This window comes from Syngnathus scovelli, chromosome 11 (assembly GCF_024217435.2).
Source record: "Syngnathus scovelli strain Florida chromosome 11, RoL_Ssco_1.2, whole genome shotgun sequence".
In the NCBI taxonomy this organism is placed as follows: Eukaryota; Metazoa; Chordata; class Actinopteri; order Syngnathiformes; family Syngnathidae; genus Syngnathus; species Syngnathus scovelli.
In genome coordinates this window covers 15,587,036-15,614,680 of record NC_090857.1, presented here as the reverse complement: position 1 = coordinate 15,614,680, position 27,645 = coordinate 15,587,036, and the positions used below count along the sequence as shown (strand labels likewise).

The 27,645-nt window shown below is 43.6% G+C and overlaps 1 long non-coding RNA gene across 13 annotated transcripts; it reads right to left on the bottom strand.

The window, feature by feature from the left end:
• Positions 1-627: 627 nt before the first annotated feature.
• LOC137840757 (uncharacterized) lies at positions 628-3,965 on the bottom strand. 13 transcript variants are annotated; one of them, XR_011087764.1, is made up of 4 exons: positions 3,827-3,965; positions 2,694-2,747; positions 2,123-2,598; positions 628-2,033 (listed from the first exon to the last, which is right to left on the bottom strand). It is a non-coding gene; the product is annotated as an uncharacterized lncRNA (long non-coding RNA). The 13 variants fall into 13 exon arrangements; XR_011087762.1 differs by having other exon boundaries at positions 2,123-2,636; positions 3,827-3,964; XR_011087758.1 differs by lacking the exon at positions 3,827-3,965 and having other exon boundaries at positions 2,123-2,228; positions 2,311-2,364; positions 2,501-3,818.
• Positions 3,966-27,645: the final 23,680 nt, after the last annotated feature.

Genomic DNA, 27,645 nt, shown 5'->3' with positions numbered 1-27,645 from the left:
TGGTCAGCTCTGGGATTCAGTCATGATGAAACTGATCCTGAAACTAGCAGTGAAGCAAGCTCGGAATGAGGCCCTGAACGGTCATTTCAGCTTCATATTCCTTTTGACAAGTGGATGGAATTCATTCCGGAAAAGGCTGAATACAAAGATAAGAACCGTCGAACCCAAAAAAAGAGAATATAGAATTTTGAAGCCTGGCATCTGGACCCACATCATAAATGAACAAATCTGGAAAACAGTCCAAATTCCTTGCACATTTGTTTTTAAAAGAGCCAAGGTCTATCCATTGGTCTCAAATAATTATATCGAAATCAGAGGATACTGCAAGGAGTGTCATGGCCTTCTCAACATTAACTGTGGCGAAGAGCCAGAAATGAACAGTCCAATAATATTGAACTGTTTCATTAAGAACAGTGATGACTCTCTGCACACTGGTAGCTCAAAACGGTTTCTATCTGGACAGTTGCGTGTCCAGGTAGCCAAGGAATTTGTGAGAGCAGGTTGGAACCACATGTATGGCGAGCATCACAGGCAAATAAACTGATGACCTTCGGAGACCCTGAGCCAAGCCACCAGCCAAATTTAGCCACCCTGCGCAAGGCAAAGCAAGAGAAAAATGATTTGCCATTAGGTGACAAAAATCCAATTTTATCATTGCAGATGTTGAAATACAGTGCACCTCACAGTGACAGCATCAAAGACATTGGACTTGACAAGTTTTTCTGTCACTATTGGAGTCAAACACAAATGCATATGTACAAGAGCTTAAAGAAATCCCACCCAATATTATGTGTTGATGCAACGGGCTCAATAGTTAAAAAACTGATGAGGCCGAATGGCATGTCTGGCCATATCTTCCTGTATCAGGGTGTTATGACAGGGCATACCAGCTCCAGTGTCCCAGTCGTGCAGATGTTGTCAGAGAAGCATGATATTAATGCTATCACACAGTGGCTGAAGGAATGGATCCATGCAGGTGCATCTGCTCCTAAAGAAGCAGTAAGTGACTTTTCGCTGGCGATTCTTGGAGCTCTAGTCAAAGCTTTTACCCCTCATCCTGATTTGAAGAGCTACATCAATGAGTGCTTTAACATTTCACATGGGAATCAGCCTGGACAGCTACCCCCATGTTTTGTCAGGGTAGATGTAGCACACTGTATTAAGATGATCTGCCGATGGGACTGCCTGAAAAACAAAAGACCTCGTGTTAAGGATTTCTTTGTCAGATCAATAGCACAGCTTCTTAAGTCACAATGTTTGCAACATGCAAAAGAACTTCTCCGTGCTATCACCATTGTGGCACTGAGTGAGACAGAGGGTAATGACAGTTCTGGAGCCCCTATCCCATCAGAAAAGTGCAAGAAATACTTGAGAGCGCAAATCGCGGAGGAATTTGTCCCCATTTCAGATGAGGAAGATGAGGGACAAGAACCAGGTGATGCATTAAACCAACACATCCAGACTAATGTCCGACAGTGGGTGACAGAAATATGTGAGGAGAGCAGGTCACTTGCCATGGCTGATGGGGATAGAGACAACATCCACTTCCTCCCTGAGATTATACCCCAAATAACAAGACTTGGAAGTTACTTGCCACTCTGGACAGCAATAATGGTCCCTCTCTTCAAAAGCACCAGCATCACTGCAAGTTCCGCAGCTGTTGAAGCAGAGTTCAAAAACATAAAAAAAGGCCTTTTCAAGCATGAAAGCCTACCCATTCGTGTGGACCGGTTTGTTGCTCGTCATCTTTCCTTCATTGAAGGAAACATGCGGATTTGCTTTGCAAAACAAAAAAGTGAAAAGGATGAGTGTGATGCCACGACTGTCAAAGAGCCTGACAACGTCTGCAGTACTTCTCAAACTGAAGTAGTAAACAAAAGGGAAAAAAAATCTCATCCTGAAGCGGAGCCAGATGCATCTACTGACAGTGCAGTTGAAAACTGGAGAGGTTTAGCGGTCCCACCGAAGAAAAGAAAGATCACGTCATATCTTTCTCCTTGTCCTGAATGGCTGCATATTGATACACGAGTGGGCTGGAAAAAAGTCAAGGTACCATTGTTGAAAAACGGGAATCATCAACAGCCTGTTAACTTCGCACATCAAAAGTGTTTGTGCTCAATACCTGTGCATTTGATTCTGTCTTGCAATGCTTATGCTGTTCTTTCTGTGAAAGTTTTTCATTTGAAAAGACTGTTCTGAACTATGAACATGGGAACCAATTCCTCCACCTGGTGAAAACCATCACAACACAGGGTGTGAACCAACAGGTATACTCACAGAGGGCAGAACTGCTGGGGCAAATATTCAAACCTGTCCTCCTGACCTCTGGTGCTCTCCAAATTGATGCACAATGCCACATCTCCACTGTAATTGAGAGCGCAATGAGGAATATCCCAAGTGTTCATTTGATAAAACAATGCTCCTCACAGTACTGCAGTTTAAGCCAACAAGTAACGAGGCAAGTTTCAGTTGTTTGTGTAAACATTGCTGTCCTGCAGACCTGTGGCATGGCTTCTCTTCAGACTGCTGCTGAAGAGGGACTCAGTCTTCCTGACTCTCTCTGCCTCAGGCCAATAGAAAACCCTTCCCAGTGTCCGTCTTCATTCGAAACACAGGACGACAGTACAGGCAAGGCTCTGTGTTCAGGTAATGTCACTCACAGCTACAATCTGGGAGAGTTTGTGTGGATTGACCTTGGTAGCAGTTGCAAGGAAGTTGCCTTGCTTGAATTTCCCTCCAGTCTGGAGCTAAAAGAGAAGACATTTACTTTAAGAGCTGTCATTGGCTTTGAACCAGGACTGACCCAGGATTCTCTTGGCCATTATGTGGCATACTGCAGGAGGACTGCATATCAAAGTCAAAAAAGTCAAAGTCTCCTTTATTGTCAATAGCTCCGCATGTCAAGACACACAAAGCGATCGAAATTACGTTTCTCACTATCCCAGGGTAACAAGACAGAGTTCACAACGCACATACAAGTAAACAACACAGGAAAAATAAAACAAGAAGATGAACAATAAGAGTGATAGCACGCTAGCCGCTCCCGATCCACAGCAGAGTCCGGAAAGATGACAGTCAACCAGGCCACTGTGAACACGAGCACACAGCAGGCACGCACTGTCCGGTTCGTGGATCTTATCAGGCGAACGCAACCCATCTTGTCGTCCCGCGAACGAACGTACGCCAGTAGAATGGAAGGCACGGCTGGGCGAGGTGGGGTGGCCGCAAGCCTGGCCCGATGTCTCCGCGCTGGCCCCTCTCCCGCTGCCTCGCAGACCCGCTGCCGACGCATCCCAACAATGCTCCAGGACGGAGCAGTCCGAGCTCACGACGCAGACCAACCGGGGGAGGAAGAGCAGGCCATGCCTGGGAGATCTATAATGACCTGGGAAGTGGAGTAAAAGCAGCATCAGTAAACACTAAAATCTTCCCGCATGCTGTGTTCTACACATTGCAGTGATACATTGTTTGAATTGTTGTAAAAAATGTTGATGATGTTCCCTTTGACAAAGAAAGTTATTTTTTCACGTTTTCAAGTTTCTTTTTCTGGCTGTCATCAACTTCACATACATGTATTAATTGTTGCATTAATCAATGTTTTGGAACAAACATAGACTCACCAGGTATTTAGGTTGCAGTGAACCTTTTACACGTCAGATTTAATTGAAAATAATGATCATATAGGCGTAATGATAACAAGGGAATTAATCGATAAGCACAATAAAAAAAATAAGAACAGAAATATCCTCGTACCAAAAGCCGTTTCCCGCAGTGAAAGTTTTCTGCAAGATAAAAAGAAGAAAAAAAAAACGAAGAACATATTTACCTTGTATTCGTCCTACATCAGGAGCATTCCAGTCCAGGAGCTTGAAATTCGCGACGAAATACGGTTACGTCATCGCTAGAAGTTAAATGCCTAATATATCCGAAACGGAAGCAGCACAAACGAAACTTTTTGCAGCACAAACCCGCACAAACGAAGCCCAAATGAACGGCACTATTTTATTTTGGGTCCATTTGGAAGTAAATACGGGGGCGGAGCTACGTGATGTCATCGCTATTAAATAAATGTGTAATATCTACGAAACGGAGGCAGCACAAACGAAAGTTTTTGCTGCACAAACCAGCACAAACGAAGCACAAACGAACGGTACCAATTTGGGTCCATTTGGAGAAAAAGGGGGGGCTCGATGACGTCATCGCTAAAAAATAAATGTGTAAAATCTCCGAAACGAAAGCAGCACAAACGAAAATTTTTGCTGCACAAACCAGCACAAACGAAGCACAAACGCACGGTACCATTTTGGGTCCATTTAGGGGGAAAGGGGGGGCTGGGTGAACTCTGGATGACCTATAAAATAATCGTTCATAACTAAAAAACCATAGCAGCACAAACGATGATTTTTGCTGCACAAACGAGCACAAACGAAGCACAAACGAACGGTACCAATTTGGGTCCATTTGGAGAAAAAGGGGGGGCTCGATGACGTCATCGCTAAAAAATAAATGTGTAATATCTCCGAAACGAAAGCAGCACAAACGAAATTTTTTGCTGCACAAACGAGCACAAACGAAGCACAAACGAACGGTACCAATTTGGGTCCATTTGGAGGAAAAGGGGGGGCTCGATGACGTCATCGCTAAAAAATAAATGTCTAATATCTCCGAAACGGAAGCAGCACAAACGAAACTTTTTGCTGCACAAACCAGCACAAACGAAGCACAAACGAAGCACAAACGAACGGTACCATTTTGGGTCCATTTGGGGGGAAAGGGGGGGCCGGGTGAACTCTGGATGACCTATAAAATAATCGTTCATAACTAAAAAACCATAGCAGCACAAACGATGATTTTTGCTGCACAAACCGGCACAAACGAAGCACAAACGAATCGGACTATTTTCCTTAAATTTTGCGAGGTTGGGGGGGCCAAGTTCACGCAGCTCTAATATCTCCGAAACGGAAGCAGCACAAACGAAACTTTTTGCTGCACAAACCAGCACAAACGAAGCACAAACGAACGGTACCATTTTGGGTCCATTTGGGGGGAAAGGGGGGGCTGGGTGAACTCTGGATGACCTATAAAATAATCGTTCATAACTAAAAAACCATAGCAGCACAAACGATGATTTTTGCTGCACAAACGAGCACAAACGAAGCACAAACGAACGGTACCAATTTGGGTCCATTTGGAGAAAAAGGGGGGGCTCGATGACGTCATCGCTCAAAAATAAATGTGTAATATCTCCGAAACGAAAGCAGCACAAACGAAACTTTTTGCTGCACAAACGAGCACAAACGAAGCACAAACGAACGGTACCAATTTGGGTCCATTTGGAGGAAAAGGGGGGGCTCGATGACGTCATCGCTAAAAAATAAACGTCTAATATCTCCGAAACGGAAGCAGCACAAACGAAACTTTTTGCTGCACAAACCAGCACAAACGAAGCACAAACGAACGGTACCATTTTGGGTCCATTTGGGGGGAAAGGGGGGGCTGGGTGAACTCTGGATGACCTATAAAATAATCGTTCATAACTAAAAAACCATAGCAGCACAAACGATGATTTTTGCTGCACAAACCGGCACAAACGAAGCACAAACGAATCGGACTATTTTCCTTAAATTTTGCGAGGTTGGGGGGGCCAAGTTCACGCAGGTCATTTCTCATGCATCTCATTGTGCGTTGCACTTAGAAAATTTGAACCGGGCGGGGTGCGCGAGTGCGCGGCCCGCTGGAAGTCCAATGAGGCGCCGCGATCTCCTGCGCGGTGCTTATAAAGTGCCGATCCGCTCGGCTTGGAGCTATTTCCGACCTCCCGTTGGTGCCGGGCGGCGTGCGCGAGCTCGCCGGCCGCGATCTCCTCCGCGGTGCTTATAAAGTGCCGATCCGCTCGGCTTGGAGCTATTTCCGACCTCCCGTTGGTGCCTTGCGGCGTGCGCGAGCTCGCCGGCCGCGATCTCCTGCGCGGTGCTTATAAAGTGCCGATCCGCTCGGCTTGGAGCTATTTCCGACCTCCCGTTGGTGCCGGGCGGCGTGCGCGAGCTCGCCGGCCGCGATCTCCTCCGCGGTGCTTATAAAGTGCCGATCCGCTCGGCTTGGAGCTATTTCCGGCCTCCCGTTGGTGCCGGGCGGCGTGCGCGAGCTCGCCGGCCGCGATCTCCTCCGCGGTGCTTATAAACAGCCGCATGCGCACGGCCTCCCGGAATTTGAACACATTTCGTCAATAAATTTCGCATAGTGAATTTTGAAGTTTAATATAATGCAACAATTGAGCTCGACTTATACAAAGGATATATCATAAAATCGTAAATTTCCGTCGAATTTTAGGGGGTCGACTTATACACCGAGTCGACCTGTACACCGGCAAATACGGTATGTATTTTTTCGCATGCTAACTCCATGGCTAAAATGAAATCATCGACGGGTATGTTTTTGGGAGTGAATGCGTAGTTGAGTCCTTTTGCTAGTATGCTGCGTTCTGCCTGGGTGAGTTTGTGGCGTGACATATTGTGAATCCATTTATCGTTGATATGTGTGTCATCCGGTTGTGCCTTCTTTTGTGCGATGAGTCTGTCCAATTTCCCGATGTGTCGCTTTTTTGTGGCAGCGAATTCCTGTTTGTGTATATTATCTAAATGTCCGTGTAGTGTTGTTTCTGTGTTGTTATCCAGGGCATACCGGTGTTTGAATTGTTCCGTCAGCCGCTGTAGTTCATCGTTGATGTTGTTGAGTTTGTTGGTTGTGCAGCGTATCCGTTCTTTGACCAGAGTCATCCGCACTCTTCTGATAATCCTTTCCGCATTCCTGGTCGGGATTGGGTTCTTGATCGTCAGGCTGGCCGGCGTTACCTCTTCGTCTCGGCAGCGTAGATTGAACCTCAGGTGGTTTCTGTAGCGGGCTCGTTTTTTCGTCAGTTTTTCGAGGAGGCGAAATTCCTTGACGCAGTTCTCTCCATAACTTCTTCGTAATAATTGTACTAAGTTCATTTTGTTTTTCCTTATTTAATCACTTCACTGGTTTCTTTTATATCAAACAAATTGTTTTAGGTTATTCATCTGACATGTTTCGGCGGTTTTTTCCGCCTTCGTCAGAGTGTCACAGATGTGATGGTGACGCGTCTTTATCAGCTGATGGATGAAGGCGCGGCTCACCTGTCAGATTTGACAGGTGAGCCACGCCCTCTGCATATGAAAGTGATCCAGTTTTGCATTGCTGGTCGCGAATTTGCATGTAGAGCATTTTTGAGTTGTTGGTCATAAACATCAGTTCCATGCTCCAAGCCACTATTGGCTTTGAACACTTTTTCTAGTCTGTGTCTAAAGTCTTCAAACAACTCATCTTCTTTTTGTTTGGTTCGGCCAATGTCTCTGTAATTTGCTCTACGTTCGAATTTTATTTTTATCCTGCCCAATAGTTGGTCAATTTCTGTTTGTAATGGCATCCCGTTACATTCCAATGGACGGCCCTGGAAATCATAAGGATTCCAGGTGCCTTTAACGCTTGCCCAATGTTTGGTTAAGGATGCCATGAAAACCTGTTGTACTTCATCGCCTCTCAAATTATAGGAAGCAATGAGTTGTTTAATGTCGATACAGTATTGATCAACATCTTCACTGGGCAACACTATACCCTCAATGGCTGATTTTATACCAGCTTGGGTCCATGTTCTGTATACTAAAATTGTGGGTCCTCCATCATCATGAGGATCGGACACGTGAATCATCGGGTATGCGTCAGCCGAGGGACCCAACTTAGCACGGCTCCGCGTCAACATACCACGAGCAGAATCACTATATTCAGGAGGATGATCTGTGCTTGGTAATTCGGGGTACAGAGACGGAAAAATTGGTTCGCTTTGGCGTGCTGCAATCTCCGTTTTTATAATTTGATCATTTTTCTCATCCTCATTCATCACATTGTCAGCTTCGGTCTTCAAGCGAGCCCGCGCTGACACTGTCTCATCAGGTTCCTGCCTGTGCAACAGCAAGTTCTTTTTTATCTTTTCTTCGTCTTCCTTATCTTTCAATTTTCCTCTCATCTGCCCACATTTTCTCTTCTCAGCTTCCAATTCCCATTGTACTATTAGATGATATCCGTCTTTATTTTTCTTTACGCCACATTTAGCATCAATTGATTGCTTTAGGTTATTCAACGAATTTGTTTTCAGCTGACCATCAAATTTGTAATCGGTTATCCATTTGTCAAGATATTTTATATTTTCGGGGTCAACCTCTTCCATCAATTTCCAATCTTTGCATTTTAATTCATGTCGGGGTAGCGGCTTTTGTTTGCTATTTGATTTTCCCATGGTTTATTTTTCTAAACTTCGGAGTTGGCAATTTGAATGTCCTACAATGTCCTAAAGCCAACTTTATTCACAGGACAGTGGTTAAATGTTCGATGTGTCGTGAGTCTCCTTTCACCTTCCCGGAGGAAGCGGAGAGTCCTTGCTTCTCCGTCCACACAAAGCCACTGTTTACAATCCTGTGTGTTTATATAGAGGAGAGCTCAAATGAGGTCACTCTCAGTCAAACCATACACACACACACACACAATGCACACTTTTATCGTCTCACAGGCAAGCAGGGGAGTCCGCCCTCCCGTAAATGTTTCTGCGGAATTTAACTGCTCTCGGTTACCTGTACCTTATTAGAAAAACAGAGGAGTCCGCCCTCCCGTGGAATTTAACTGACTTTTACGTCAGGGGACTCCACCATCCCATGCGGAATTTAACTGTTTCTAATTGCACTTGATAGGGTCTACAATTGTCAAGGTTTTAAGTGACCTCTTGTCACTGCACTTTCATTCCTTTTAACAGAATCAATAATCGTACTCACAGTCTGCTGGTTCTTTTCCTCGGATGTTCTCGTCAACCACTCTGGTGTCCGACCGACTGATCGAGTCAGCCCCGTGAAAAGGGTTTCTTTATATGCCTTGGCCAAGGACTTGTCCTGCGTCGAAAAGTCAGCCGGACCCCCGAAATAGGTCTGTTGAGAATCCCGGACGAGCCCCCAATTTCTGTCAGGTTCAAAGTGCTAACTGAATATCTGAATAAGAGAAAAGGATCAGCAGACAAAAAACAAGTGAGGCAGAATATTGATTTTTCTCGCGAGGAGTGCGATACAGATTGCTTTCTACAATCTGACTACACTAAAAATCTGTTTACACTCCTCGCTCTTTTTATTTGGAACGCCCTACCCACAGTGCGAGACGATTAGCCCCTGAGGGTGAGGGGGGGAAAAGATTGCGGGCTTCGTCTCGTAAGAAAAGAAACAAAAGTGATGCACAAAGTGTTGCGTGCAGATATGGCTATATCAGCAAAACAGTTTAAGCAATCAATAACTTTCTTGGATTCCGAGAGATAAAAAGAGAAAGTGACTGACGTTCTTTAAGGAAGATCAGAAGGTTCATGACACATCGTTTGACGTGTCGTTTTCACGATCTGTTCTGGTGGACGCTGAGATGTCAGCAGTATCTTGTTTGACACAACCGTCATCTCGCCCCTGACCCAGCCGTAATCCTTCTGTTCTGTTGCACAAGATAAGAATAAGCAAGGCAAAGCAGCAAGCATACTGAGCAGTAACATTATGAACAAGAACTCATTAGAAAATGAATGATAACATATATATATATATATATATACGATTTTTTTAACAGACAGAACTGAGGAGATTTGATAAAAAATCGAATAATGCGTAGAGCTACAGAGAAAAGCATCATAGTCAGAGATTGAACAGATTTGGATAAAACAAATAGGCTAAAACGGTAAGAACAAGAGCGAGATCTGATATGTTGGCTCCTCAGGCTAGAGAAGTAGAAGTCGAGTTAGATACATTTTAGAATAGGACATTTGGACTAAAGTGGATTCAGTCAAGAGGAACAGGGGCATTTTGGCATTTTAACAGGGATTGACAGCAAGGGAGATTGAGGATAGAAGATCTGGACAGCAATGACGTAAATTACATTAAAAACTGCCCATTCTAGGGAGAGGGCTTGGCGCTCCCTGTGTGCTTTGCAGAGGGGGGCAGACCGCGCGAGGGAGTGGTTGAAAGGAGTGGAAATAGGTGGCGATTTAAGGAAGCAGGGAGAGGTGCTGGATGGTGTGACAGGCAGGATTTTTAGGAAGAGAAAAAAGGAGGGAGTGAGACTCGCCAAGAGGGGCAATAAAGAGAACCAGACTGAGAAACATATTTGAGCTAGACAACAGGAAAAAGGGGGAGAGCCAAATGATGATGTAAAAATCCAGAGGGAATAGTCGAACCCATCTTTATTGAATTTAATTAGGATAATTAATAGAGATCGAGTTTGTAGGAGCAATCTGAGGTTATGGAGGCTCCCCTGACACGCGGGTCCCACAGTCGTCTCCCCCCAGATAGACATATATGACAATTTGCGATGAATCTGATGGGCGAGTTTATGGAAAATTGAATTGGAGATTTTACAATAGGTCATGTTGACAAGTATGTCCAAATGTGAAGAGTTACTATTAGGAGTCAATGTTTGCCTGCACACTAACATACTAACTTTGCTTAGTGTGGGAGGAGAGCTGAGTGATAGAGACGGATGTGTGTGTCTGCGAGTGTGTGGATGGGTGCGTGCGCATGTGATCGTCTATGACTGTTGTCAAACGCACCTCTTTCAATAAGGTGCCCCCGGCTTCCCGGTAACGGGTTTGTCTTAGCCGGGTTCGGAGATTCGTCCGTAATCTAACCACCCGAGTTAAATTAACTCCACAGGAATCAATCTAATTTCTGTACGACGCCAATCCCTCTCAAGTCACCCGAAGCTCGAGCCGAGTAACTCAATTCGAGGCAAGACTTCGAAGTGACCACATCGTATTGATGGCTCCCCGCTATTGTTTGAAGTTCTTATTATGTTACGGATATTTTTAGATGTCTTTGTTAAGACCTCAGGGATTCGTTTGTATAGCGCACCCAAGCACTAGTTTTGCCGAAGTAAATGTTGATATGGGTCCGTTCCACTTGGTCGCTCATGCAGCGAGCCGACCAACTTGTTTATTTGAAAGAGAATCGAATTAATAAAAGTGTGACAATAATAGCATTTAAGAAGAAAATTAATGCACTTTATATTATTAATTCTAACGTCTTATATGTAGATCTAGCACTTAACTGTCGGAGTGCTTCACCCCACTTGATTGCTTTAAAAAGAGTAACAACTTTCTTAAAACGAATAAAAAATGTCTTACTCTATTTAGATTTGCCCAGTAATTAATTTGGAAGGCAAGTCTATTTTTCGATCGTGTCCTGTTTAACCTTTGACGCGGCCCGACAAATTTAGGAACTGGGCCGCGCCCGACGGACAATCGAAATACTTTTATCCTTCACCAACTCAAATAATCTATTTTAACCATCGTCATTGTTTTATTTAGAGGAAGTAAATTATCAAACAAATTCACTTTTAACGAAATTCACTCTTCCCTTAAATATCTACGAAAGTTATTTAATTCTCTAACATGTTCGGAGTTACTTTTTACGCGGCCCGTCAAAAGGGGAAACGGGCCTGCGCCCTTCAAATAATTAAATTACTTTCAGTTCTACACCAAACCAATAATCCGATTTAAACACTTCCGTTAATTTATTCAGACGAAGCAAACTTTCAAACGGATTGAAATTCACTCGTGTCTCAAATAACTACGAAAGTTATTCAATTCTCTAAAATTGTCTGATGTCTTTTATTTATTACGGTCCTATGTTATACCATAATAACCCCCCGCACATTAATCAAATCGTCAAATCAACCCCAAACCATCGATTGCACATTCAGTACAAATCAGCGCACAACGAAGTAAATAATATACAAAACACATTTATTGAAGAAACATGAAATAGCATTACAAATCTCAATTACTCCAGAAACCGAACAATTTCACTCACTGATACCAGTGTTAATAAAATCATTCAATCGCAGAACAATTCGATTGCAAAACACAGTTCATGAAAGAGGGAAAAGGTAGATACCAGCTGTGTGCTATTTTTGGTGGAAGCAAAGTCGAGTGATCAATTCGATCTTACTTCTAAAATCCAAATTAGAAAAACAGGCTGGCCTCGAGGGAGCCGACGGCCCGATGACTATTCCCCACCCTCGCTAAAATACATAAAAGTCGTTTCCCTCACCTAGTTTCTCCTGTAAAGTTGTCCAGTCCAATTTTTTGGAGTAAATCCAAGTTAATTTCAGCCCAGCGATCCTGCGTATCACACAAAGATCCCGGGACTCTGGAAAAAATCTTGAAACTCCCTCGGGCTTCTTCACGTATGAGCGCTCTTTGGGGGAAAAAGCCCCGTAGCTGCCCCTGCAGGACTTTTTAAAGACGTCTCTGTCCCCCCCCCCCCTTTCTTTCTTCTATACCTTCCCTATAGGGTAAGACTGCCCAGTTTTCCCACGCCCCTATAGAATAAAAATGGTCAGTTTTCCCACGCCTCCTATAGGGTATGATTGCCCAGTTTTCGCACGCTCGGACACCTGTTGCCTTCAGCAGCTGTTTCCGCCCTGACCACGCATTTCTTTCCACCAAATGTACAGCTAGCCCCTGGTAAAACCTTTCACTTCCCCTTTTCTTCACTTCCTGTTTCATGAGAATAACTTTTAAAGTTACGCTTCAATTAACTCTGAAATAAAAATCCAAACCTTTGATCTATTTCTTTAAACAATTTATGTCACGCCACTATTCTCATAGTGACGGGTCTCTTGATCGAATTGACTAACAACATTGCTTTAAGCTGTTACAGAATACATTTTTAGCCAAGCAAAGAAATCAAAAAGTAAAAATCACATTTGTGCTTCTCCAAACAATTTAAGTCACGCCACTATTCTCATAGTGACGGGTCCCTTGATCGAATTGACTAACAATATTGCTTTAAGCTGTTACAGAATACATTTTTAGCCAAGCAAAGAAATCAAAAAGTAAAAATCACATTTGTGCTTCTCCAAACAATTTATATCACGCCACTTTTCTCATAGTGATGGGTGCCTTGATCGAATTGACTAACAATATTGCTTTAAGCTGTTACAGAATACATTTTTAGCCAAGCAAAGAAATCAAAAAGTAAAAATCACATTTGTGAGTCCATGCGTGACTTACAATCCGACACCGTGTTCCTGTTTTATTTCTATTTTAACTTGCTTAGCTTATTTTGGCCCCTTTTTTGGTCTCATGTTTTGGTCTGGCGCCATCTTTTGGACAAATTTGGAATTTCAGCTCTGCCAATTTATTCCTGTGAACAATCCATATTTTACCATTTGCACCATCTCTTCCCCCCATGTTACATGACACTGTGTGTGCGCAGTATGATTGGCCAGAGAGGTCTGAAGTTGGGGTGATGTGTTTGCAATTGAGGATAAAATTCCTCTCACCTGAAGGGGTGGTACAGACTGGAGGGTCTGGAACTGGTAAGTGATGAGTTCTGACCGGAACTGTGTCTCAATGATCAATCAGGGGCACCATCGACAACAAAACGGTGTGATGCAGTATGCAGCACAATGGAATGATCTTCTGCAAAGAGTGCAAACTATATTACAAAGACGAGCGAATTATGGTCATTTGGCAGGAATAAAACAAAAGCCTGGGGAAGATACTGATGATTTTCTCTTAAGATTTGAAAAATAATTCAGGGTGCATAGTGGCATCCCATTCAATGATGCAGCTGAGTGTGCTTATCAGCAATAGCTTGAAAATACACTCCACACTAATTTCCGCCCTGAAATAGGCAACTGGGTAAGGAAACACTTGGTGGAAGTGGATACTGTTAGTGTTACAACCACCATGCAGTGGGCCAGACATGCTGAAAAAGTGATCAAAAAGGGCAAAAGTTATGATGTATTTCGTCTAGACGATGATGATGATGATCTAGATGAAGATACAACAGTCTTCTTCCAAGGGTCCCAACGGGGCAGAGGAAGAGGTAGAGGCTAACAAGGTCGAAGGCTACCATACAATTCTCAGATTCTGACAACTGTTGGAACTGTGGGAAACGTGGACACTGGTCAAAAGAGTGTTTTAGAAAAAAAAAAATCAAGGGGTGGAGGAAGAGGCAGAGGAAAAGCCAAATTTTCAGCATGACTAGATTCCTCCCCTTTGACCTCTTGTGCTCCTACAGAGGAAGAAATAGTAGATGTCCATACAGCCTGGGACATTCTGAGTGCATTAAAAGAAAAACCACATGTTACTGTAAACGTTGGAGGAAGTGATGTAGAGTTTTTGTATGATACCGGCGCTTGTAAAACAGTAATAAAAACTAAAGTCCCTAATCTAAAGGCCTCCCAAAACACTATTTGGGTAAAATCTGCTGATGGGCAGGTACACAAGGAGATTATCTCCAATCTAGTTGTAGTGAAAGATGATGAAACGAGAGTCATAGCCCTGCTGGGACGAGATCTGATGACTCGGTTGGGAATTGCAATCATTCCAGTAAAGGATGGCATACAAGCATGTAGAGTGAGAGATGTAGACTCATATGCTGCACAAGCAGGTGAACAGATTTGTTGTTCCTATGACATCTCTCCTGAACGGAATCCCAAGCTACCAAGCAGTTTACTGAGTGAAGCTCGATAACAATTGTCCCGACCTGAACCAGAAATGACTTGTAATCAATTACATGTCACCATGAACATTCTCACTGATCTACAAGATGAATATATTGAAAGTTTTCTCAGTGACACAGAAGTAACCTTGACAATCACTGCTCTGTACACTGATCGCAGGTCATTTGCAGCTGCTGCTGTGGTCCTGCCCACTCCTCAGAAAGACAAATACAAGTTGTCGGCTGTACCTCACATTTCATTGTTTAAACCTCACAGTATAACATGGGCAGATGTGGGTTGCTGAATTAAACTTGCCGGATCTGTCACTGATTATGAGGACAAAGGTGATGGGTCGATCTACAGTACCAGTTGTGATATGTGGAAGCAAACAGTGAGTGAAGTGGCTTTTGGAAGGGCATGCACTTATGGGCTCCCCTGACTAGATAATGTTTGTTTGACTGAGATGGAGGAGAGGGAATTGGCTGAGCTTCCTGAAAAACTCTGGACAAAGGGCCCATCTGATGTAGGACTTTTAACGTCCATTCCTCCAGTACAGATCAAACCAAGATCAGAGTGGCGTCCAAGAGTTAAGCAATATCCTTTAGAACATGAGGCAATAAATGGGATTGCCCGTTATAAATGATCTTTTGACAGGAGGAATCATTAGGAAGTGTTCGGATTCTCCTTGCAACACTCCTATTTTTCCAGTCCAAAATGCCAATAAAATTGATTGGCGAATGATACAAGATTTACGAGCAGTAAATGATTCAGTGCAAACAAGAGCACCTAATGTGCCTGACCCACACACACTTCTAAACACTTTGAAGTCCAACCAGAAGTTTTTCACAGTAATTGATCTTAGCAATGCATTTTTCTCAGTGCCAATTCACCCAGACTCACAGTTTTGGTTTGCGTTTACCTTTAAATGATAAAATTATACGTACACCAGGGTGCCACAGGGATTTGCTGATAGTCTAACCATTTTCATTCTAGCTATCATGGCCTGTTTGGCTGATTTTCAAATGTTAAACCAAAGCCAACTTCTACTTTATGTAGATGATCTCCTGAGGATGCTTTTGTAGTACTGAAACAGGCTCTGATGGAAACTACAACCCTTATCTTGCCAGACTACAATAAAAACTTTGTATAAACAGCAGACTGCAGGAATAGCTTTATGACCTCAGTGTTGCTGGATAGTCATGGCAGTAAGCTAAGACCAATTGCATTTTATTGAAAAAAAAAATGGGTCCAGTGGCTCAATCTTTACCAGACTGTGTCCAAGCAGTATGCGCGGCAGCGCTTGCAGTGACACTATCCGCAGATGTGGTCCTCTTCCACAAAATGGAACTGCTAGTTCCACATGCTGTAGGTGTGTTGCTGCTGCAAAGCAAAATGAATTTTTTGTCACCCGCCAGACACCTGTACTACACTGCTACACTTCTGTCACAACCACATAGTGTGATGAAGAGGTGCACAGTCTTTAACCCAGCAACGTTGATCCCGTTGCCAGGGGATGGAACCTCACATAACTGTTTGGATGCTACAGAACATCTACAGCTGCCCAGACAAGATTTAAGTGACACACCACTTGACAAAGGGGAAAAGTGGTTTGTGGATGGATCATGTTCAAAGGATCCTAAAGGAAACAATCAAAGTGGTTATGCAATTGTGAAATTGCCAAACCCGATTGTTGAAGCTTCCATTCAACGGGTAAGCGCAGGCTGCTGAGCTAATTGCGCTAACAAGAGCTTGTCAATTAGCGGAAGATAAGGAAGTCACTGTATACATCGACAGTCAGTATGCATTTTCTACTCGGTTCTATTTTGCAAAACAATGGGAACGCAGAGGGATGACAACATCAACCGGTAAGCCGGTTACCCATGCCTCCTTGTTAAAGGACTTGTTGCAGGCCATCCATTTAACTGCTAAACTAGCTGTGTGTAAATGTGGTGCTCACACCACAGGCACAGATGAAGTCTCAAATGGAAACAGATTAGCTGACAAAATTGCTAAAGAAGCAGCAGCAGGGAAACATGGCCATGCATTTCTTTAATAGATTCAGAGGACACGCAACTCATAGATAAAACCATACTGACAGATATGCAGGGCAATGTTCCAATGGTGGAAAAATGAATGTGGACGACAAAAGGTGCAATAGTGGATACAGATAATATCCACCGCATCAATGACAAACCTGTTTTACCAAAATCACTTTTTAAGACAGCAGCAATTGCGACACATGGGCCTTGCCATGTGTCGACAGGAGGGATGAGGTCCATCGTACATCAACAATTTACTACCTTTGGTTTAGAAGCTTACTTGATTTTTTTTTTTTTGTAAAGCATGTCCTGTTTGTGTGAAACATAATCCACAAGGAAACATTAGACCTAAGAGAGGCTCATTTCCGAAACTGTCTTACCCATTTCAAATCAAGTGGACCTCACAAATACTGCTTAGTGATGATTGATGCATTTTCCAAATGGGTGGAAATAGTTCAATCTAACTGTGCAGATGCCTTAACGGTGGCAAAAGCCATCTGCAAAGCCATCATACCGACTCATGGCATCCCCCAAACCATTTAGAGTGACAATGGTCCACACTTTGTGAACCAAGTTGTACAGAACATGGCTGTACACCTTGGGATAACGTAGAAAAACCACTGCGGTTACCATCCTTCCAGCGCTGGCCTTGTTGAACGATCAAACTCTACTATCAAAAGCAGGTTGAAAAAAATGCATGGAAACAACAGGCAGACCTTGGCCAGAGTGTCTAGACTTAGTGAAGCTCTATATGAGAATCACCCCCACTTCAGAAGGGCTAACACCTTTTGAAATCATCCATGGGAGACCATATAGGCTACCTGTGTTCCCTGCAGATGAAGAACAGTCCTTGGCAGATTATATGATCAGGACGCTCAAACTGAAAGATGTTTCAAATGCAAATTTACTGCCGCCTGATCTTTCATCCTCACAGGTCGACAACCCCATCAAGCAAGGAGACTGGGTCTACATCAGGTATGGGCAAACTACGGCCCGCGGGCCACATCCGGCCCACGGGACCGTTTAATCCGGCCCGCCAACCCTAAATAAATTTTATTATTAAACTTTTTTTTGGGGTCATTTTGCCTGCAATGACTGCGTTTCCCCAGAAGATGGGGAACCACTCGCCTGTGCATTTACTACCGGAAGCCGTGTCAGAAAGCTCGGTGCACACTCACAAGTGCGTGTACGTACTCAGTAGTACGGAAACGGCACACTCGCGCTCTATTTGTATCAGTGCCGAATTTAGAGCGTGGGCTGTGACGACAGCATTCTTGTAATTTGCGCGCCGAGCTTTCGGATACAGTTTTACGCTAAAGCCACCCACAAACCTTCCCCTGGAATCCTTCCATTAAAATGAGTCGCCCAAGGAAAAGCAAGGTGGACACTGAGTGCCGAGTGTTTAAAAAGAGTGGCCAATTTGGCTCGACGTACGCGACGTGACGTTCAGCCACATGAACATCAACATCAACCCGTCACAGATCTAGGTAAACGGACCAACACATCGGATCTCTCCTAAGAATTGCCACAACAAATTTTACTCCAGACTATGACACACTAGCAAAAAAAAAAGGGAGACCAACAACACTGTTCCCACTGAAAATGAAGGGGAGGCTTTCAAGTTTGTTGTAAAAAAATGCATTTTGAATATGATCTGTACAAATAGCAGGGATTGAAACTAGCGACCATTCTCATTTTCAAACATTGATGCACCACCTGTTTGTGACTAATTTTAACCTGTAAAGTTCTTAAGGCTTACTTTAAGGAAGTGTTTCCCGTTTCCTCACCTCTGTTACCAGGTGTTTGTGAGTTCAAACTCTGCTCTGATTTTCAGATACCCCTCACCGTGTTGCGGTTTTGATTACTTTATTTGGATGTATGCTTTCACCGATTCTTCAAGATGATATATTTGGTCAGAATGTTTGCCGTTTGATGTGATCTCATAAGATAAACATCTTTCATTAATCTGACCTGCAGGCACTGAAGTGATGGAGACTGTTATTCATAATAACAGTGTCGTATTTTATGAGAATCGCTGATAGCAGTTTTTTAGGGATGTTTTTTTTTAATGCTGTTAATAAATGCATTTGTTTTCAAAAAACGTTCTTTGAATATCCATGCTTTACTACCTACTAAAGGCCAAAACCTTTTATGCAATGACCTTTACAGGTCGTTTATATTACTTCACACAAACACTACATCCATCTGCTGCCATCCTGGTTCGGCCCCCCGGTCAAAATTTAGAACCCAATTCGGCCCGCAAGTCAAAAAGTTTGCCCACCCCTGGTCTACATCAAGGTCATCAAAAGAAAGGATTGGGCCACTCCACGGTGGGAGGGACCATTCCAAGTTTTGCTGACTACCCCCACCGCAGTAAAGATTGCTGAACGGCCCAGCTGGATTCACCTCAGCTACTGCAAGTTGCAGAGCGTGCTGGACCCCTAATTCGGAGTGGTGGGGAAGGCTGACTACAAAGGGGCCTCATCGTTTAGGGTGGGGCGTCTCAATGTTGGTGAAGAATCCATCGATCCCCACTCCGCTAGGCGAGGGGATGTCCCGGTGTGTCTGCCATCCTAGTAGCAACGGGGCTCCATATGCCAGATGGATCCTCTGCTGCGTTGTGGTTCGAGCGTGCTATGGATTGTGGGCTCATCTGAATGGACCGATTGACAATGTCAACCGTGGCAGAAGATGGTCACATGATGAGAACTGAGGACTGGTCATGGGACCCCAGAAACCCATACGAAACCAATGCTTGGTACCGGTATGTAAAGTTCACTGTGAAAGCTCACACACAGGAGGGATTATATGTGCGTTCGAAACTCCCCCCTTCCTCCACACAAGTTCATTTGGAGGCCAGAGCAATGAATGTCACTGAAGCGAAATGTATGGCATCCATGGGAGGAGTTGGATATCAACACCGTGCTGTTACAGTCAGTGATACCGACCCTTCCCGCCCTGGACTTGCAGACGGTACCTGTGATCAGCTTTTCTGGACACATCTCAAAGTGACTGTTAAAGGACAAACATTGCCGCAATTGGCCAACATAGAGTGTTAGAAAAATTGTATATATATGTTATCATGCGTTCTCTAATGAGTACTTATTCACAATATTACTGTTCAGTATGCTTGCTGCTTTGCCTTGCTTATTCTTATCTTGTACAACAGAACAGAAGGATTACGGCTGGGTCAGGGGCGAGATGACGGTTGTGTCAAACAAGATGCTGCTGACAGCTCAGCGTCCACCAGAACAGATCGTGAAAACAACACGTCAAACAATGCGTCATGAACCTTCTGATCTTTGTTAAAGAACGACACTTTCTCTTTTTATCTCTCAGAATATCGCTTAAACTGTTTTGCTGATATAGCCATATCTGCACGCAACACTTTGTGCGTTACTTTTTGTTTCTTACGAGACGAAGCCACAATCTCTTCCCCCCCCCCCCCCCCCCCTTAAGGGCTAATCGTCTCACACTGTGGGTAGGGCATTCCAAATAAAAAGAGCGAGGAGTGTAAAACTGATTTTTAGTGTAGTCGGATTGCTGTAAGTCTGAATGCACTCCTCGCGAGAAAAGACTCAATATTTTGCCTCACTTGTTTTTTGTCTGCTGATCCTTTTCTCTTATTCAGATATTCAGTTAGCACTTTGAACCTAACAGATTTTTGGGGGCTCGTCCGGGATCTCAATAGACCTATTTCGGGATTCCAGCTGACTTTTCGACCCAGGACAAGTCCTTGGCCAAGGCATATAGAGGAAACCCTTTTCACAGGGCTGACTCGATCAGTCAGCTGGACGCCGGAGTGGTTGACGAGATCATCCGAGGAGAAGGCCCAGCAGACTGTGAGTACGAATCTTGATTCTGTTGAAAGTAATGAAAGTACAGTGACAAGAGGTCACTTAAAACCTTGACAATTCTAGACCCTATCAAGTGCAATTAGAAACAGTTAAATTCTGCAGGGGATGGTGGAGTCCCCTGACGTAAAAGTCAGTTAAATTCCACGGGAGGGCGGACTCCTCTGTTTTCTAAAAAGTACAGGTAATTTGGAGCAGTTAAATTCCACTGAGGTGTCGTGGGGCCTCCTAACTTAACCTTCCTAATGTGTTAGCTTTCTGCTGCCATCTGTGGTGTTTTTCTTAACTCTTGTTTAGCTGGTTTGGCTCATTTATCCATGAAAAGATAGGTTTTATATCTACTTCAAGAAAAAGGCAAAATAAGTTTTCTTACACAATAGGAAGGTTAAAGAGTTTGTTAAAATCCACGGGAGGGTGGACTCCCCTGCTTGCCTGTGAGACGATAAAAGTGCGCATTGTGTGTATGTGTATGGTTTGACTGAGAGTGACCTCATTTGAGCTCTCCTCTATGTAAACAACACAGGATTGTAAACAGTGGCTTTGTGTGGATGAAAGCAAGGACTCTCTGCTTCCTCCGGGAAGGTGAAAAGAGACTCGCCACACATCGAACATTTAACCACTGTCCTGTGAATAAAGTTGGCTTTAGGACACTGTAGGTGCCATTCGAATTGCCAACTCCGAAATTTAGAAAATAAACCATGGGAAAATCAAATAGCAAACAAAAGCTGCTACCCCGACATGAATTAAAATGCAAAGATTGGAAATTGATGGAAGAGGTCGACACCGAAAATATAAAATATCTTGACAAATGCATATTTTGGACAGAGGTGGGTTGCATTATGCGACGTGGCGGTGGCGAGGCTCTCCGCACTTCAGTTGCTCCCCCCACCCTTGTTATCAGCTGGGAAGATTGTCATGTCTATGTTGTGGGCCCGTGTGTTTGTTTCTGTGTATGTTTGTCTTTGTGTATCAGTTCGTTATAAAGGTTGGAATTGCGCTAAATTGGTGCACGAAAACGGTGTGCTAGACAATGGTTTATCAGATTTGCATTGTTAAATGTAAAAATTAGAAATTATAGAATAATATGACGGTTGTGGGCAGAAACTCATCCGACGAGGAGAGTGCCCAACCCTCATAAAAATGTGAGAGTAAGAGAAAACATACATTGTAGAACTGGATAAAATTAGGTTAATGATTAGAAATCACTGGTGTTATTATTATTCTCTAATCCCCTGCATTGCAAATGTCTTCTTGATGCAGATAGGTTAACAGGCTAGGACTTTAGTGAGGAGATAATTTATCAATTGATGGGGTTTAGTAATTGTCCAAATTCTAGTCACATGTTTTGAGGGACCACAGCAACAACATTATATTTAATTTGCAGGCCATTATTTAGTACGATATGACAGTGTCTAGCCAAGTAGACTGTTCTATCAAAAAATGTGAGAGTGAAGGAGGAGGTTTGATTTGTAATCTGACATTTGGGTCCCATTTTGAAGAGTCTCTGCAGGAGCATAGATTGTTTATTTTTAAAGATATGTTTAACAGTTTATCTCGGTGCAGTAAGGATATAGCAATTTTGCAAGACTTAAAATTAAAAATTAAAAAGCAAAATTACATTCTCATTTTCCCAGATGAGAGGAAAAGTGAAAGATAAGGAAGACGAAGAAAAGATAAAAAAGAACTTGCTGTTGCACAGACAGGAAGATGATGACACAGTGTCAGCGCGAGCTCGCTTAAGAATCGCAGCTAAGAATGTGATGAAAGAAGATGAGAAAAATGATCAAATTACAAAGACAGATGTTGTGGCACGGCAAAGCGAACCATCCTTTCCGTCTTTGTACCCCAAATTAAACAACTCATTGCTTCCTATAATTTGAGAGGTGATGAAGTACAACAGGTTTTCATGGCATCCTTAACCAAACATTGGGCAAGCGTTAAAGGCACCTGGAGTCCTTTTGATCTCCAGGGCCGTCCATTGGAATATAACGGGGTGCCATTACAAATACAAATTGACCAACTATTGGGCAGGATAAAAATAAAATTCCAACGTAGAGCAAATTACACAGACATTGGCCGAACTAAACAAAAACAAGATAAGTTGGTTGAAGACTTTAGACACAGACCAGAAAGAGTGTTCAACTGATGTCTATGATCAACAAATCAAAAATGCTCTACATGCAAATTTGCGACCAGTATTATGTCGACAACGAATAAATTCGACAAATTTTTCCCTATAAAATGGTGCCGTTTGGGTTTGAAGTACATAGTCGCTTCAAAGGAGGAAAAGCATGATTTAAGATACGCGATTGATCAATGAGAAGGCTATCCCTTGTGCCAGGGGTGTCAAACTCATTTGTTCAAGGGCCGCGGTGTAGTCATGGCATCTTTTGGAGGGCCGGTATGACTGTCATACCCGAGTAGATGTGTGAGCGCCTCATATTGTGGGAGTTGCAAAACAAGCTGACGAGTAACTCGCTTTCAAATCAGACAAATACAAACTGGTCTAATATTTAAACTTACAACATTATTAAGAGGGAAGATAATTTGCAATTCGAGTAATGACATGAATATGAAGCACAATTTGACACCTGTGCCTTATACAAAGGTAAAGTAGGATTAGGAATTGCTTGCAATATAATTACAAATTAGTTAACACCTGTGTGATTGATTGATTGATTGATTGATTGATTGATTGATTGATTGATTGATTGATTGATTGATTGATTGATTGATTGATTGATTGTCAGATTGATTGAGTGAGTGAGTGAGTGAGTGAGTGAGTGAGTGAGTGAGTGAGTGAGTGAGTGAGTGAGTGAGTGAGTGAGTGAGTGAGTGAGTGAGTGAGTGACTTTTCTGTCGCCTGCACGTCATCTTTCTTGCATGGCTACGTTGCTATCTCAGCTGCTCTCAATCCTGCCACTCTCATTCCCCTTCCTGACGACGGTGGATTCCATGATTGTGTCGATGCTGCCCAACAGATTGCAAAGGCTCGGCCTGATTTGGAAGATACGCCTCTGCCAGATGGTCATGTGGGTTTTGTTGATGGGTCTTCTAAGAAAATGAATCTGGTGTGACCCTTACTGGGTATGCCATTGTTACTGCCGACGAAGTCTTGGAGGCTGCTAAACTGCCATCCTATATGTCAGCACAGGCCGCTGAGCTCATTGCTTTGACTGGGGCCTGCAAATTGTTTGCAAACAAGTCCGTCACTATCTGGACTGATAGTCAGTATGCTTTTGCTACAGTGCACGTTTTTGCTCAGCAGTGGAGCAACCGTGTCATGATAACTTCTACAGGGAAGCCCGTCACCCATTCCACATTACTAACTCAACTTTTGGACGCTGTCCAGCTACCTTTAAAGGTGGCGGTTTGCAAATGTGCTGCTCACACTGCAAGATCTGATCCTGTTTCTCTTGGTAATGCTTTTGCTGACAAATCCGCTAAGGCCGCTGCAGAAGGCCTGCTCCATGTCCTCTCGTCTCTCACTGATCATGATTCGATGGAAAAAACGGGGTGCAACTAAAAACACTGATGGTCTTTTTGTGTGACCTTTGGGCAAACCTGTCTTGCCTCGTAACTTGTTCAAATGGGCTGCTATTTCGAGTCATGGGGTCACCCATGTCTCGACGGGGGGTATGGTGAAACAAGTTGAAGCTATTTATACGACATATGGTTTTGCAGCTTTTTCACGAGGCAATTTAAGACCTCAGAGAGGAAAGTTCCCGACTCCATTGTATCCGCTTCAGACAATACATATTGTTTATATCCAATTACATAAATGTGAAGGGAAAAAATATTTTTTTTTCTGCATTTATTTGTTTTCTGCATTTATCTTATTGTAAAAAGGTGATCTCCGCAGACCCAACCTAAGTACGGAAGGTGAGCAAAGTCTGGTAATAGTGCCTGATCCTGGTGCCAAGATCCAGGGTTGACACGAAAGCTAGCAGAAGCCAATTTCCAAGACACCAACCCGAAGCTCAGGGTGTTGACTCTGAGGAGATCCAAAAACATGAGCATTAGAGAGTCATTTGGTGAGTACTTTAATCCGGCTGTGGCCTGCGCAAAGTCTGCCATGTGTTTTTGGTTGCTTTTGCTGGTTTGTGTTACCATTGTATTTTTTTTCGGGGGTTATTTTATTTGGAGGGATAGAGTACCATGAGCCTCGAACATTCTTCTCTCGGGCAACTACCAACGCTGATTCTAATCAATATGGCTCATGGGGAAAAATTGCTAGACATGAGCGCAACACAAAATCCCCTTTTGATCATGTTTGTACACCAGAAACCGTCCGCGTTCCAACTTGCGTACCATGGCTTTTGTCTTGGACTTACAATAACTCATTAATGTTTACTGTGGCTCCTAATACATCTTCTTCTATTATTTTACCTATGAAAAGTTTGAAAGGTTTCGAAATGGTCACCCCGCTCTCTGGTTCCAGTTAAGAGGCTGTGTTCTTTGCTAAACGAGTGACTTTGAAGAATCAGGGCACAAGCCTCCTTTTGACTCTTACACTCCCTGATGGTCAAATTCGTCCTCCAAATGCCACCTTGTTTGACACTTTTTGTTGGGGTTTTCAACTGTGGGCCTGGTCCTCTGGAATCGATCCTCACTTTCCTATTGCTATTTGCCTTAATAAAACAATGTCGATCGCAGACCGTCCCGTTACAAATAATTACACCTTGTCAGCAGGAGCAAAAATCACAAGTATGCTCCTCACTGATATAGACAGCTATTTTGTAGCTTCCACAGGAATAAGCGGTCAAACCAACAACTGGCATCTTATGGCTGAGCAAGCCGCAAAAATGGCTAACACCAGTTGCATTGCATGTATGGGTCCAAGACCTCTTTTGAAAATACTTGCAAATATAGTTCCTAAGTGTGCTGTTGTTTTAATGTTAAACTCATCCATTTCACCCACTCATGATTGTTTTAAATGGGATAAGGTTTACCCTGTTGCCTCTATGACAAAATATAAACCCCTTTTTTCGTCCGATGTAGATAAGGGTAATTTTACATGCATTAGATTACCTGGTACCGGTGAGAAGCTCGGCGCCCTACCTACTCCATGGTGTGGGTCCATGACCAATGTCACTGCCCCTTTTTGCCCATTGCTCGTAGTGATATTTGGTTTTGGTGTAATAGTAAAAAACTTTATGATAGGTTGCCTTTAAACAGCTCTGGAATTTGCGCTTTGTTAGGCCTATTGTTTCCTGTTCATTTGATACCAATGTCTTATGATCTAACATCTTTTGCTAAGTCCGTAGTGCCCGAATACTGGCCGAGAACGAAGCGAAACGCCGAATGGCAGGGCGCAGTTAATCCAACTTACATAGACGCCATTGGTGTTCCTAGAGGAGTACCGGATGAGTATAAGCTGGTGAATCAGATAGCAGCTGGTTTTGAATCCGCCCTGTGTTGGTGGTGTACTCTTAACAAAAATGTTGACAGGATTAACTACATCCACTACAACGTGCAGAGGCTTGGAAACTGGACCGAGGCGAGTTTCAGGGCGGTCCACTCCCAACTGGCCGCTGCTTCCCTCATGGCTTTCCAGAATCGAATGGCCCTTGACATGCTACTCTCAAAAGAGGGCGGTGTCTGCGCCATGTTTGGTGAGCAATGTTGCACATTTATTCCAAATAATACTGCAGCCGACGGAAGCCTGTCCCGGGCCATTGAGGGTCTGAGGACCTTGAATGGGAGGATGAAGGAACACAGTGGGGTGAACACGGAGGTTTGGACCGACTGGTTGAACGTGTTCGGAAAGTACCGCACCCTGGTTTCCTCGGTCCTGGTCTCCATTGCCGTTTTCTCTGCCATTTTAACCCTGTGTGGATGTTGCTGCATTCCTTGTCTCCGATCCTTAATTATTAAGCTAATTACAACTGCTATCTCTCCACCAGCTGAGACTTTTCCGTTACTCCAAAGGGATGACCTTTCGATCGACGGGAGTTCTTTCTCTAGTGACGACTCTGTCAGCGAACACCAGCTGGAGTGAATTACACGTTACATCCAAGGTAACGAGACCCACAAACTCATTAACGACTGCTCTCCAGGAGGAAACTGGATGGGAGCTTTGGACATCACCGCTGAGTGTTAGGATAAGAGAGCCATTTCAGGTGGTGAGGGCTCTCCTACCAACATGGCTGCACCATCAAACGGGACCTATTTCATACAGAATGGCTGGTGGCTTTGTGGTCACAAGGTTTATCCGATGCTGCCCGCCAACTGGACAGGAGTATGTGCACCAGTGTGGGTAACAGACCACACCTACAGGATACAACATCATCAGCTGACAACAGCACACAACTCTTCTGGACGTCAACGCAGGGCTGTTGAAACCTTTGACCCTCATGACCCTGTCTTGGGTGCAAATGTTCCAGACGACCATAAAGTATGGTCCGTCGGAGACAAAGTTGTTCATGCGCTTTTTCCTTGGATCGGAGTTGGAAAACAAGCACTCTACATCGAAACACTGCACTATCATTTCCAATCTTTTGTGAATCTCTCGTTGCAGGTCAATGATGTACAAAACAGAGAGATTCAGGCTATTAGGCTAATGGTCTTGCAAAACAGGATGGTTCTGGACTTGATGACTGCAGCACAAGGCGGCGTGTGCCACATTATTGGAACTTCCTGTTGCACATACATACCAGGAGAAAATGACACACACATCAACGACGCCATGAAGTCACTGAAGAACTTACAGCAGGCCATGTCAAACGACAATGGGATTTCTTTTCATGGCTATTCTCTGGCAAGTGGTGGCAACTGTTGTTAAAATTTGTGACTCCTGTGTTTGTTGTGCTGGTGTTGTTGTGCTTATTTGCAACCTGTGTTGTCCCATGTTTGAAGTCTGCTGTATCAAGATCTTTATCTCCTACCATAGCACAGGTGCAAATACAACATATCAGACATGTCGAATGTGATGACTACAACACGCCTCGGAAAGATGATTGCGATGATGCCGTTTAGCTGACCATGTTTTAGAGAAACTTGATGATTTGACCATCAAAAATGCCTCGCAAGTGATGGATAAAATGATGTACTGTTTCTGTGTTTTTCTATTTCTTTTTTATTGATAACATTCTGGTCGCCTAAGGCAGAGGGACCATGTAAGAATTTTCCTGTATTGAAACATCTTGCCGCAGGTTTTTCACTCACACACTAAAATTGAACTGGAGTATTGAGGAAAAACCTCATCTTCA